Source organism: Mustela erminea, chromosome 2 (genome assembly GCF_009829155.1).
Source record: "Mustela erminea isolate mMusErm1 chromosome 2, mMusErm1.Pri, whole genome shotgun sequence".
NCBI lineage: Eukaryota > Metazoa > Chordata > Mammalia > Carnivora > Mustelidae > Mustela > Mustela erminea.
Genome location: NC_045615.1, coordinates 104320127 through 104333744, shown reverse-complemented (window position 1 = coordinate 104333744; position 13618 = coordinate 104320127). Strand labels below are relative to the sequence as shown.

General features: G+C 41.3%; 1 protein-coding gene across 3 annotated transcripts in view; it reads left to right on the top strand.

Annotated features, from left to right (window-relative positions):
• Nucleotides 1-773: 773 nt before the first annotated feature.
• The window catches only part of CLNK (cytokine dependent hematopoietic cell linker), a 164759-nt gene continuing 151914 nt past the window's right edge, over nucleotides 774-13618 (top strand). For all 3 annotated transcript variants that reach the window (XM_032333851.1, XM_032333852.1, XM_032333850.1), the window contains exon 1: nucleotides 774-981. The gene's annotated coding sequence lies outside the window, so the exon portion shown is untranslated. The remainder of the gene's footprint in view (nucleotides 982-13618) is intronic.

The window sequence follows — 13618 nt, the reverse complement described above, 5'->3', positions numbered from 1 at the left end:
TATCCTTTATTCACAGATGTAGTGGATCACTCATCCATCACGTAGTGTTTCTGGAGGTCTCATATTATGCTTTAGTGGCACTGCAAGAGGGTCCCAGGGAAAAGTAAGAGAGCGATATTAATAGATGCCAAGCACAGTACAGGACACTCTGCAGGATGCAAGCAATGTACTGGATTACAGCAGGCACTTGAAAGAACTTGCTGCCAGCTTAAATAAACCAGAAGTAAGGCAGAGAGAAATTAAATATCCTAAGTGCCCAATATGTGCCCCAAACCTTGCTACATGTCTTAACTTACATTATTTTGTTCATTTCTTGGAACAGCTCTAAAATACAGATATTATTATCCCTTGATCATAGACATGGAAGCTAACTGAGAAACTGCACCTTGTCCAAGATCACCAACTAACAATTAGTACAACAGAAGTAAGAGCCAGGCATTTCTCTTTCCAGACCCCATGTTCTCTCCATCACACCTGAGGGATCTGGTCCATGTGTCTTGTGTGGTCTCAGGGAGCCACTGGCAACATCAAGTCATAAGATAATCAGTATTCAGTGCACAACTGAAACAAGACCAGAAAAACCCATATTTGATGCTTGAGTGTTGCTCAGAAATCCATTTTAGTGTGTTCTATAAATGTGATGGGCCACTCAAGGACTCCATGTGTCTTTAAGGACACCCTTTTGGGTCAGAAGACTTCAGCCTCAACGGCTTCACGTGCTTTGTTTCAACTGAAGAGGAAGTCCTATTCACACACAGGTCCTACCACCCTAATCTGTGGTCACATTTCACAGGAAACCAAACCTAAAACGGACCTAGGAGGGGTTTTCTGCTAAAGGACACTGCTTAGAATTGAGAATAATTCATCTCATTGCATTACGGATTACTGGCTCCCAGAGTTTTCTGCAATGCTGCCACGGTGGCCCCTCACAGGAGACCAACATCTCAGCACGGGACCTTGTGCACCTCCACGGCTCTTCAGGTAAACTAAGGAGGCCAGCTCCATCTGAATGGGCATTTCACTGGCATAAAGGATCATTAGGAAAGAGCTGACACCAAGCAAAAATTGTTTTTATAACATTCAGTGCTGGGCCTTCTATAAAGCATTGAATGGCATAAAGATAGCCAGCTCCCTTAACTCAGTTTTTAAAGAATCCTTCATTCTTCTGGAAGAAAAAATCAAGATATGTACCAATTAAAAATTAAAAGACTAGATGTTTTCAATCTTCTCATTCTAGAGCTTAGGCCCCCTGACTGTTTTCTACTAAAACCTAAAGGCCAGCCTAGTTGCTGGCTTTCTTGGCTGACCTTCATTAGGACAGCCCCCTAGAAAGGCAGACACAATTCAAAGTAGGTCATTGAAAGCAGAAGTTAACTCCTGGAGCCCCTGTGGATATATGTTTCTTTTTTTAATGTTCTAAATTGAAATAATTTCCTTTCTGGTTTGGTGTGACTTTGGAATCATGCCAACCATCCTTCCACTCAAAGGGGTGAGGAGTCCAAGAGTAAGAGTGAAGGTGGGTACAGTGTTCACCCTCCAAGATGCCGGGAGGCATCTCTGCCAGGTATTTCTTGGAAAGAACAAATAAGACATCAGTGAGTGAGATAGAAAAGAGAGTTGGTGTCCTCAAAGTCTGTCTGCTTTAAAAGATACTGACATGGCTGCACTTTATCAATACCGATTTTTTTTTTAATTGTGTGCAAGTGTTACTTATCTGATTATCCTCTTTGTTTTATTGTAGCATAGACCCTCAATGATGTTGCTCCATTGGTTTCCTGGGGGGCCCTCAAACCACAGGGAATGGTTATTTCAAATCTCAGGAAGACCTATAGGCCAGGTCAATTGGAGGTCTGCCAGAAAAATGATAGTACTTCAGAAAACCTCTGAGAAACTCAAGATAAAATGTGCCCCAGAGAAGCAGGAAATGCAACTGCCATTTACAGCTCCATCTCTTGCTGGCCAATCTGTAGGTATTAATTCCCTTGATCCTCACACCCAACCTTTTGAGCTAGGTTGGTATTTTCCCCCATTTACAGAGGAACTTGAGTGGTCCAAGTAAATGTTCAAGGTTGCCCAGCTACTAATGCCATAGGAGAATTCAGAAGTACCCTGACTTCACCTGAGCTGACTGATAAGAACGATGTTTCTTGGCAGCTTCCTGGGGTTCATCTTAAAGCCGTTCCTGGAGCAGTGTTAGAAATATTTAATGGTGATATTTCTCTTATTCTCTCCAAGGAGCCACTTAGACAACTCCATGAACAAGACCATTCTAAAACCAAAGATTATCCTTTTCTGTACCATCTGGCCAGCGCTGGCCTTAGCATCAGGGGACCATATTTCTAGCTCACTTTGCCTTGAGTCAGGTTCTGTCCTGGAAAGACTGTGGGATTTAACATCTGACGAGTTGGTCAGGATCCAAATTCTTGCCACTTGGACCAACCCTCAATTCCTGCATCTTTATAATGGACCAAGATCACATAACACTTGCACTGACAACTTTTTAGCTTCAATAATATACTATTTATACTAAATGAAATATGGCACATATTTAACACTTAGTAAGCACTCAATAAATGTCAACTTACTCACCATTACTTTCCTTACCCCAAATCAGTGCTGACCTTACTCTTAAAACATTCCCATGATTACCATGGAATTATTAATATGGATGAATTTATGAATATTTTATTTTAATAATCTCATTAAACAATAGTAATATATCACAGTTGCATGTGATATCACAGTTGCATAGTCTTGTACAAGCAGCCTTTACTAAGTGGGCAGGGTGACACCAGGTCATTTAAGAGATGTTGCCACTGAGGCTCTGGGAAGTTGATGTGGTTGTACAATATGGTGAAATAGAAAAAGAAGGTGCTTTGAGGTCAGTCAACACTGTATGTGAATGTGATGTGTGACTTGTGTGTCTTTGGGTAAGTGACTTAACCTCTCTGAGCTTCAGTCAGCTGTTGATGATGTGTTGTAACTCAACTGGGTAAAATAATACACTTTGTAAGTTTGTGAAGATGAGAGCATACATATGGTGTCTGACACAGAAATCACGTTCAGGAAATAGACAAGTGGCAGCTGAGAGGTACCACTGCCAAGGTCAAACAGTGAGTAGCAGAGCTCACTCTAGAACCATCTTTTTATGAACACCACTACATAAAGCACTTATATTTATATGTCAACTATAATTCAACAATATTTTTTTTAAAAAAGCAGTTATAGGGTCACCTGGGTGGCTCAGTGGGTTGAGCCTCTGCCTTCGGCTCGCGTCATGATCTCAGGGTCCTGGGATCGAGCCCCACCTCGGGCTCTCTGCTCAGCAGGGAGCCTGCTTTCTCCTCTCTCTCTCTGCTTGCCTCTCTGCCTACTTGTGATCTCTGTCTGTCAAATACATAAATAAAATCTTAAAAAAAAAAAGCAGTTATAGACAACATTGTAGACAATTGCCATGGTGTACCAAGACCTGAGTTCTGAAGAGCTCCTCTAGGCTATACCTACCCATTCTACTGTGAGAAAGATACAGGGCCCTAAGGGGTTACAGCATTAAACAGAGATAACTACTTTAATCTAAATTAGGTTGAAGATTTTTACTGATGAAACAAAATGTCCAGTGATGTTGCAAGGTGAATTATCAGTAAGTCTGGAAAGATATGGCTAAAAGTTCAGTATCATAACTTAAGAAAGAAAAATTACCATGGAAAACAGAACAGTGAAAAAGTCATTATGGAAATATACTTTGTGGTTTTTGTTTCATTTGTTATTTTGTGGATGGGATACATTGGAAATCATCATCATGGTTCACTCTCTTTTTTTAGTAGGTATATTTAGTCTTACTCTGTACAAAAGGATGCTGGTGTTCAGAGAGATTCCCTACACTGTCCACTTTACACAGTGAATAAGAGGTAAAGCCAGAAAGGGGACTCGGGTATTCCTGAGTCCCAAGCTCCTGCAAGGCTTCCTCAGTGCTCTGCTGGATGTGTTCAGGGTCATGATCATAACATCATTTTATTTCAAACTAAACAACAGCATTTTTTGATGTCTCAAATAGACCACAAGCAATAGCAAATTGGTGTATGAGTTTGGTTATTTTATCTCATTGGTGATGCTAATTAAAGGACTATTTCCCAGACACTTAAGCATAAGAAATAGAAGTCCACCATGCTGTCATGACACTGTGCATAGTTACCCACCACCTAAACCAAGAGGAGTCAAAAGATCTGAACATGACGTGGAAATTCCATATCCATGTGTTTGAAGACACAGCCTTCCATTGTGGTGGGTTATCTGTTGAATTTAGTGTGAGGTAAATATGAGGGGCGCCTAAGGCCCAGACCCAACCTCTGAGAGAGTTAAGCTTTTGTGGGGTTCTGGTGGACCCATATTTAATCATGGGTTTTGAAGATTTCATCTAAGGCATTCAGAGTTGATAGGAATCAGCAGTATTATCTCATTCTGGCATTCTGGTCCATGTATCTATCTTCTGTGATTGTGAAGTGTTAAAAGTGACTTAGGTTATAAGTTCCTTTCCAATAGGCAAATCTATCCAGGAAACCAAATTAATGTAGGGAGGTACCTTCATGAAAAGAAAGTCAGAGCTGTGTCATTACACTCTCTGGACTCCCTGAACTATCGATAGTCTGACGTCTTGATAGGCACCTGAGAGCCACTCTGTCCCATAACTCCTATGGTTGTTCATAGCTCAGGTCCCCCTTAGTCCTGGGCATGTCCGGGGATCTCCTGACCAGCTCTACCTCTATGGGAATTCCCCATAAGAACACTTCCCAACCCCAAACTCTTACTTCTGTTCCCAAGATCTTCCTACTACTTTGGCTCCACCTACTCTTTGAGAAAGAAGGAACCTGGGTTTAGGTTCAGACTGATACTACCTAGCAGAATGATTTCAACAGCTTATTTAATCTCTCAGAATCCCAACTCATCCTTTATAAGATGGAATTGCAATACCCACCTTCTGGATGTGTGGGCAAAAATGCGATGCAGTACATAAAAAATTACTTATTATAGTGCAAGGCAATTATTAAGAGCAAAGTAAAGGATAGTGGCTATATTATCATTTTTAGCACAGTTCTCATCAGCTTAATATGTATTCAAGCAAACCTCCATTAGGTTCCTTGGCTTCCTTTCCCTCTTTAAGAGTTTTGACCTAAAGAAGTCCTGTTTTAAGGTGATTTCTCCAGAAAGCTAATTTCCTCATTTTCATATTTATTTTAATCATTCATCTTTCAAAGCCTTGAAAGTGTCTTACAACTCCTCAAATGTACCAATCCTCTAAAAACATTAAGACTTATTGAAAAAAGATACAAATATTTTAGAACACTTTCCTTGCCAATTTGAAATCCTACTGTCCTTCACAGTACTGATACTTTTAGAAATTGCTCAATAGTTACCTGTTGAACTAGATGGCATAAACATTTATAGTTGACAAGATACTTTCACTTCCATCGTCCCATTTGGTCTTCAAACCCATCCTATGACCAAGGGAGGGTGAGTGTTTATATCCCCTTTTTCAGACTGGAGAAACAGAGTCAAAGTTGCACAGTGCTCTGTACGGTTAAGCACACTGGGTCTTAAAGACTTGCTTCCTATCTTGCCAGGCCAGTGATCCTGAATAAAAGAAGGGGGAGAAGAAAGAGTTAATTATATGGAGGAAGCTCAATTCAGGGGTTAAGTTCTAAATGCACTTGAAGTTTCAAAGAAAGCAGTGACCTCAGCTGAATCCATACTGTGCATTTGTTCACTAGACAGATTTGGCTCAAGAGGGCTCTTGCTGAACAAAATGACAGAATTGTTCAATATTGAAAAATCTAGGTCATTTGGATTGTTGCCTGAGGATGGAATCTAAAGTAAACAGGGTGTCCTACATAGGGTTCTGGCATTCAGCAGATGGTGTTATTGTTATTGTTGTTATTGTTGTTGTTGTTGTTGTTACTGATTACATTACTCTCAGTTCAGTGTCTATTAGATTACCTGGCTTTTCTTGTCCTGTATTTGGGCTTAAAGATGCTCTCGAACTTCTTTGAGACCCACTTTACTGTGAAACAGATCCTCAGAAAATGACCAGCATATAGCTGATGCTTAATAAATGACTATTTTAAGAATGACAATGCTTTCACTATGGACCTTTAGATGTCCATGGGGGAGGTAGGGTCCCTGGACCAATCTCCACCCAAGGGCCAGCCTGTAAATTGTGTCAGGTAATGGCAGAGAGATGATAGATGGGTAGGTAGATAGATAGATAGACAGACAGACAGACAGACAGACAGATAAGGGCCTGGAAGTGCTAGCCCCACTCAGTGTGTTTCTGCCTTGATTTTATGAAAGCCAGATGCAAACAGGTTGAAGTAAACAGGTAAACCTTTTTTTTTTTCTGATTTTGTTTTAATTTTTATTGTGTTATTTTAGTCACCATACAACACATCATTAGTGTTTGATGTAGTGTTCCAAGATTCATTTCTTATTATAACACCCAGCACTCCAAAACATCTGATTAAGCTCTCAATAATCTACATTTTGTTTTTGCTACAGTCTAGTTTTATTTGAGCAGTAAAACCACCTCGATGATAAGAGAGCAGGAAGAGGGAAGGATGGGAGAGAAGGAGGAGGAGGAGGAGGGGAAGGATGAAGGAAGAGAGGGCGGTGAGGAAACAGCATGAGTGAGGGAAAAAAAGGATAAAGCAAGAGGCTATTTACTACAAAATGGGAAAAAGTGGGGAAAGAAAACCCCTACCACGGAAGGAAGGGAACACTTTCTGCAGCAGAGAAAAAGATATGACTTTTGAAAACAAAATGCACCAGTGGGGATATATTCTAAAATCTATAGTTTGCATCAGATCACTAAGGGTGTTTTCAAAATCATTTAAAATAAGAAAAAAAAAAATGGATGCAGGTGCACATTACCTTGATTACTTAAGGGAGGTTACTTGTTACCAAGACAGTTGCAAAATCTTTTTTTTTTAAATAATATGCCCATACTTAATAGCAGAAAAACTAGAAAAGCAGTCTTCTATATTCCTCAAAAAAAAAAATCTATAATAACAATCCATTTGACTCAAATGCCTCCATTTGTTGGAAATCCAATAAAATTAAATGTTATGCTTAATTAAATGTAGCTGATTGTTCTGACCAAGGTACAGAAATATAAATCCAATCAGCACACAGCTTCCTCTACATCTGAGCATCTCTAAGATGTAACTTTCTCATTTTTGTATGAAAATAGAAGAAAGCCGTGTATAACTGTGACCAAATCAATAAACATCTGCGTCTGAGAAGTCAGATGTTTCAACATGTTTACTCAAAGCATATGCATGTCTGCATGGACAGACATACATGTGTACGCACAGACACACGAGCACACTCCTTGGTCCTAGTCCCCAAAATATTCACACAGTAACCCCTCATTCCCCGCCTCAACTCCAAGTGACATCTGTCATTTGGGATCTGTTGGATGTGACTATTTAGAGAACTAGATGTGTATTGTATGCACTTTATGCTGGATTCTTTCTTGTTTTCAAGGTTTAATGAAAAAAAGCATCAAACCTTAATTCTGACCCTCCCCTCCAGCCTTGACCCAGTTTCAGCTGCAGAGCTACATCGTAGCTTCCTGACCATCTCTAATATCCTCCCCACCAGTTCAGAGTTAGCTTTCAGCCATTTCCTGTGTCCATTCAGATACAGTCATTACTGGCATGATGTTTCTTAAACTTTGAAATAAAGAGGCTAGCATTTTTATAATAAGCCTTATCTTTGAGGAATAAGTGAGAAGTATTTGAGAGCAAAAAAAAAAAAAAATCTTCACCATAAATGCATTGTTTTTCCTTCATAAAATATTAATTTCAGATCAGGTGAAATGCAGCAGAAATATTTATGATAACATATCTCTTTGCAAGCTCAGTTTGGTAGCACTGGTGAATTCCCAGTGGAGAACAAGAGTTCTCCAGGATAACAAGGAAATGTGATTTGTTGCTTTACATATTTCCAATTGTTTAAACTGCTTATGGTACCATAAGGGTATTAATTATTTTCGGATTAAGATCCGCACCAAAATCCAATCCATTTATAAAACAAGTCTTCCCTTCCTAACATATTCACTGAGACCCCAGATGAATTTCAAGCTTAGAAACAGCCATTCTGGTTTTAAAGCCCAAATCTAATGTACGTTCTTTGGAAATCTTAAGCAAACGTCTATCTATAGGACCTTGCTTTCTTTATTTTAATAGTTTTCTGAAATATTTATGTGCTTTAACCATCAAATCCATTATCTTCTTAAAAAATGCTTTTCAACCCACAAAGTACTTAGTAAGCTAATTGAATGTAGTAACCGAGACCATCCCTCCAAAACCGTGTGGCTATTTGGCCAAAATGGATGCTTAGAGCAGGGACTCCTCTCAGCTCCCAGCCATACTGTGCTCCTCTCTTTGATATGGCCCTCTGTATCCCTTGAGAGCAATGGATTGCCTTTTAATGTTGGTACCATAGGGTAAAGCAATGTTGCTCAAACTGGACTCATTTTGGACCCCAAGGAGTTTCAGAGCCTTAGATGTCTGTAAATCCCATGAGAATTCTGTCACCGAAATGAAAGCACAGATCTCTAAGCCAAAATGAATTAAGAGTGTATTCTGTTTCTCCTGCCTAGGCTTTGGAAGCTGGTACATTAATCCGGCAATTATAGCACCGTGTTGGCATTTAAGATGAAATTTGCATTGGCATCTAACGTTTAATACAGTTGATATCTCTCCTTGTTGGAGAAATAAACAGTGATCATGAAAAGAGGTGGCCTGTCCTCACAGACTCCCCAGGGCCCCAGGATCTCCCGCCAGGTTCCTCCCTGACTGTGGGCCCCCACAGGCAGAGTGCAGCTCTTTTTGGGAATCCCACGTGCTTCTGCCAGCATTCCCACCGCAGAGCCAGCTCTGGACATACCAGTGCCATTTGCACCAAGGACCCTGCTGTGACTGACAGATGGTACCTAAGCATGCCTTCTCTTTGATCACAAAAGCCATGGTTAGCCTTTGCTTCTGTGGCTAACTAGGAAGAGAAACTGAAAGAAATGCCCCAATTCGTTTTAAAAAAAAAATAAAATAAATGTACAAACACATGCGATTTTTCTCCCTGGCTGGACCTTATAGCATCTCTGGGTTGCTCTTTTATCTTGAACAATCTCTAGACCTGGAAGCTCCATGATGGCCTGGGGGTCTCCTCTCCCTTCCATTATCATGCCCCAAGGAGGAGTCAGGACAACTCATAAGGAGCAGTAGAGAAACGAGTAAGGAAATCCTCCACTGACCCCAGGAAGGTGCATGGACCCCTCTGGGCATGCTTTCCTCTGTGTTCCAATACCACCATATATTCCTCTATTATTTACAGACACATATTTAATATAGTTGCTTTCAGTGTCGTACAGAAACAAACCAGTGTTACAAGACAGGGCCTTGTTCTGTGGTCTCTAATTCCTAATATCTCCATGGATGGTGCTTAACACATGGCAGAACCTCACAGAATACATGAACAATCCCAAACCCAAACGACAGTCGTGGGAGCCTGGGTTTTCCTCACTCGTTGCCTATAGTGAGATCTGACACAGGAATTACTGCCTGGTGAGATTCGAAGCCTTTCCCACTCTTATCTGTGGTGTCAGTGTTTGGATGCGGTGGGTTTGCTTTACACATTTCACTGAAAATTAACACAGAAATAACTTCAAGCATATAGAGTTATTATGAACAGTGGCATGGCTGAATTTCCATTTAGAATGAACCGGGGACAGTGAGGCAGATGGATGTACCCTTTGGTACTTCACTTAGGAACGAGAAAATGCCAGTGTGTGGCCCCAGGCAGAGAGCTGAGAAGGGAAGCTCTCACGTCCATTTCATTCTGCTGCCTTGCATCTCAAAATACCTGGGGCATTTTCAAAAATATCAGTATCTGGGCTCCACCCCAGGACAACTGGATCAGATTTTATGGGGCTTCAGTAGTTGTAATAGTTCCCCAGGTAATTCTGAAGGTCAGAGAACTGTGAGAACCCACTTGCCCCACCCATGGTCATGAGCAGAGGGAAGTGCTTCTCATTTTGAAGACGAAAGCCTCTAAGTCATACAGGACGTTTCATCTTAAAGTTCAAGTTAACGTCAATCCCTATCTTTCCATATCTTAGATAGCTTAGATAGCTTTCCTGTAATCCTCACAGGAGCCTTACCATACCTGTTGTGTTACCCCCACATCACGTATGAGCGAGCTGAGTCTCAGAGCAGGTAGATTGTTGCCCCAACGTATTACTAAAAAGTATCAAGGGCGATGGTTTGCAGTTTATTGTACGTGCAATGTAGGGCCCGCTACTTAACTTCCGTGAATGTCCGTTTGGTTTTGTTTAAAATAATGATGATAATACAGAACCTACGGGGTTACCTGGGGTGGAGCAGGAACACATAATAGGCGTTGGATGTTCATTACATACACATGTCAGGAAGGGAAGAGCCTTGATAATGTACCACTTTCCTAAAGCCTATGGACACGAAATTCTGTCTGCTCACCACACCTCATTCTCACCACATCCTTTTCAAAGTGACTGAGATCAGATAGAACTACAGCATTCTGGGGCAGCTCTTAGACACTCCGAATAAAGCAAAGAGCGGCTTATCTTGGAAAGCGCCACCCATTACGTCATGCTGATGCCACCACCTGGTTGGCTTGTACTTTGTTGTGGGTCCCTAAGACCCCAAATTTTGCTTTTTAAATGCTAGAAAGTTTGGATGCCTCTCACGACATTTTGAAATTCTTTTTATATAATAGGCCGTTCACATCTCTCGCAAGCTGCTAGTTATATCTTTTCTGAACACTTACTAAGATTTTAAATCACGAGCTGTTAAGATCAAATAATTTACAAAGGTTGAAGAACATGGCAAAAGTTAAAGGTTTCCTCCCCAGCCCCTACCCTGTCCATTCCCGATGCCCTCCATGTGAGGACTTCAGCAAAGCCTCTGCAGGAAGCTTGATTAGAGAAGACAGTAAAATGGGAGAAACATAAGCACATACATCCAACTTTTTTAGACTATTTTTTGTCACCAAATATGAAAGAATTACAGGGTTTTTTCTTTAGGATTTTTTTTTATTATTTCTTTTCAGTGTTCCAGAATTCATTGTATATGCACCACACCCAGTGCTCCATGCAATACATGCCCTCTGCAATACCCACCACCAGGCTTACCCAACCTCCCACCCTCCTCCCCTCCAAAACCCCCAAAACCCTCAGTTAGTTCCTCAGAGCCAACAGTCTTTCATAGTTCGTTTCCCCTCCAATTTCGCCCAACTTTGCGAGAGCACAGAGAAAGAGGTAGAAGCAGACTCCCCACTGAGCAAGGAGCCCGACATGGGGCTTAATCCCAGGACCCTGAGCTGAAGGCAGATTCTCAACTGACTGAGCCACCCAAGCACCAAAGAATTATAGTTTGTTTGTTTTTTTTTTTAAATAGAACTATTCTTTGTATCTTTTTTATATTCATTTTTATTATGTTGTGTTAGTCACCATACAGTACATCATTAATTTTTCATGTAGTGTTCCATGATTCATTTTTTGCGTATAACACCCAGCGCTCCTTGCAATGCATACCCTTCTTGATACCCATCACAGGGCTAACCTATCTCCTCATCCCACTCTCCTCTAAAGTCCTCAGATTATATTACAGAATCTTTGAGCTGGAAGAGACCTATTTGGCCAAACTGATCATTTTTCAGGTGAAAACTGAGGCAGAACACTTCAGTACCATGTTCAAGGTACTTCAAAAATCCTTGTTCAAGGATATACAGAAGATGGCAGGTGAGGCTGGAAAGCAGCTTCTTCCCTGGGGCCACATCCTCAAGCCTCTGATCTGAAGCAGTAAGCCCTTGGAGGGGTCTGTCCTGCACCCTATGATCCTTCCATTTAAATTATCTTCCTGTATCCCATCTCAACATTGCTAACTGATGCACTTAAAGAAATGAAGGCAATTGCACTACTAGATATTTACCCCAAAGATACAGATGTAGTGAAAAGAAGGGCCATCTGTACCCCAATGTTCATAGCAGCAATGGCCACGGTTGCCAGACTGTGGAAAGAACCAAGATGCCCTTCAACAGAGGAATGGATAAGGAAGATGTGGTCCATATACACTATGGAGTATTATGCCTCCATCAGAAAGGATGAATACCCAACTTTTGTATCAACATGGACAACTGGAAGAGATTATGCTGAGTGAAATAAGTCAAGCAGAAAGAGTCAATTATCATATGGTTTCACTTATTTGTGGAGCATAACAAATAACATGGAGGACATGGGGAGATGGAGAAGAGAAGGGAATTGAGGGAAATTGGAAGGGGAGGTGAACCATGAGAGACTATGGATTCTGAAAAACAACCTGAGGGTTTTGAAGGGGCAGGGGTGGGAGGTTGGGGGAACCAGGTGTTGGGTATTAGGGAGGGCACGGATTGCATGGAGCACTGGGTGTGGTGCAAAAACAATGAATACTGTTACGCTGAAAAGAAATTAAAAAAAAAAAAAGAAGGGAGTGTTTAAGCAACACATTTAAGTGGTGGGTGGTCCTGAAGTGGGGAAGGGGGAGCAAATCTGTCCTATGTGACCATAATCAAATAATTTAATTCCTCTAAATATTAATATCCAAAAATCAATGTCAGTATAACCCTAGAAACCCAAATGTAACATAGCTGAGGTTACAGCAATCTGCAGACTTTGTTATACAAGTGATTGCCTGTGCATCTTTCCATAATGTTGTATTGTTTGCAAAACATTTTCAGATGCATCAACTGATTTCATACTTAAAACAGCACAGTAAAAGAAAGATTTATGCATTAGCATTTATAAATGAGGAGACACCGACAGCTCCTACAAGGTCACACAGACGGTAAACAGCAGTGCTGGGACCAAGCAGCATCCTTCAACGTTCAGTGCAGGACCTTTCCAGTATTTGGTGCACATCGTTTGTGTTATATGGGTAAAGGTTCAAGCCCTGTTCCCCACCTCCATGGAGGAGACAACTTTCAAAGAGGCCAAGCCCTAGATATACCACACCACATCCAGAGAGGACTGTCCGTGGATGAGAACCTAGCAGCTGTCTCCCCTTTCCATGCAGCGACTCACTGGAAGCAGAAAGTGGGGCACGCAGCTGTGAAGTCACACACAAGGTTTCTGAACACCTGGAGCTTAGTCTGGCTCTTCAATGACTCTCCTGCCTTTACTGGTCCAGGACATACAGCTCAAGTCCAAAGCCCAGTCTTTGTCATGCGTGGTCCCTAACAATCCAAACCCAGTGGATTCCTTCCCATGTACTATCAACATTCAAGCTGCTGACCCCCGTGTTCCCACAAGCAGGACAAAGCCTCTCAGGAACACTGGGTATTCTAACATCTTCATATCTTTGCACATGTCACTGCATTTGCCCAACACACTTCCCCTACTTCTGGGCTAAGAAAAGGTAGACTCACTCTGCAAGACTCAGTTCAAGGACTCTCTCTTTTGTGAAGATTCCCCTGGACTCCAAAGCATAGAGGATTGGTTTTGTTTCATATGCACCTGTTTTTACAAAGCATTTAGATAACAGCCATCCTAGAA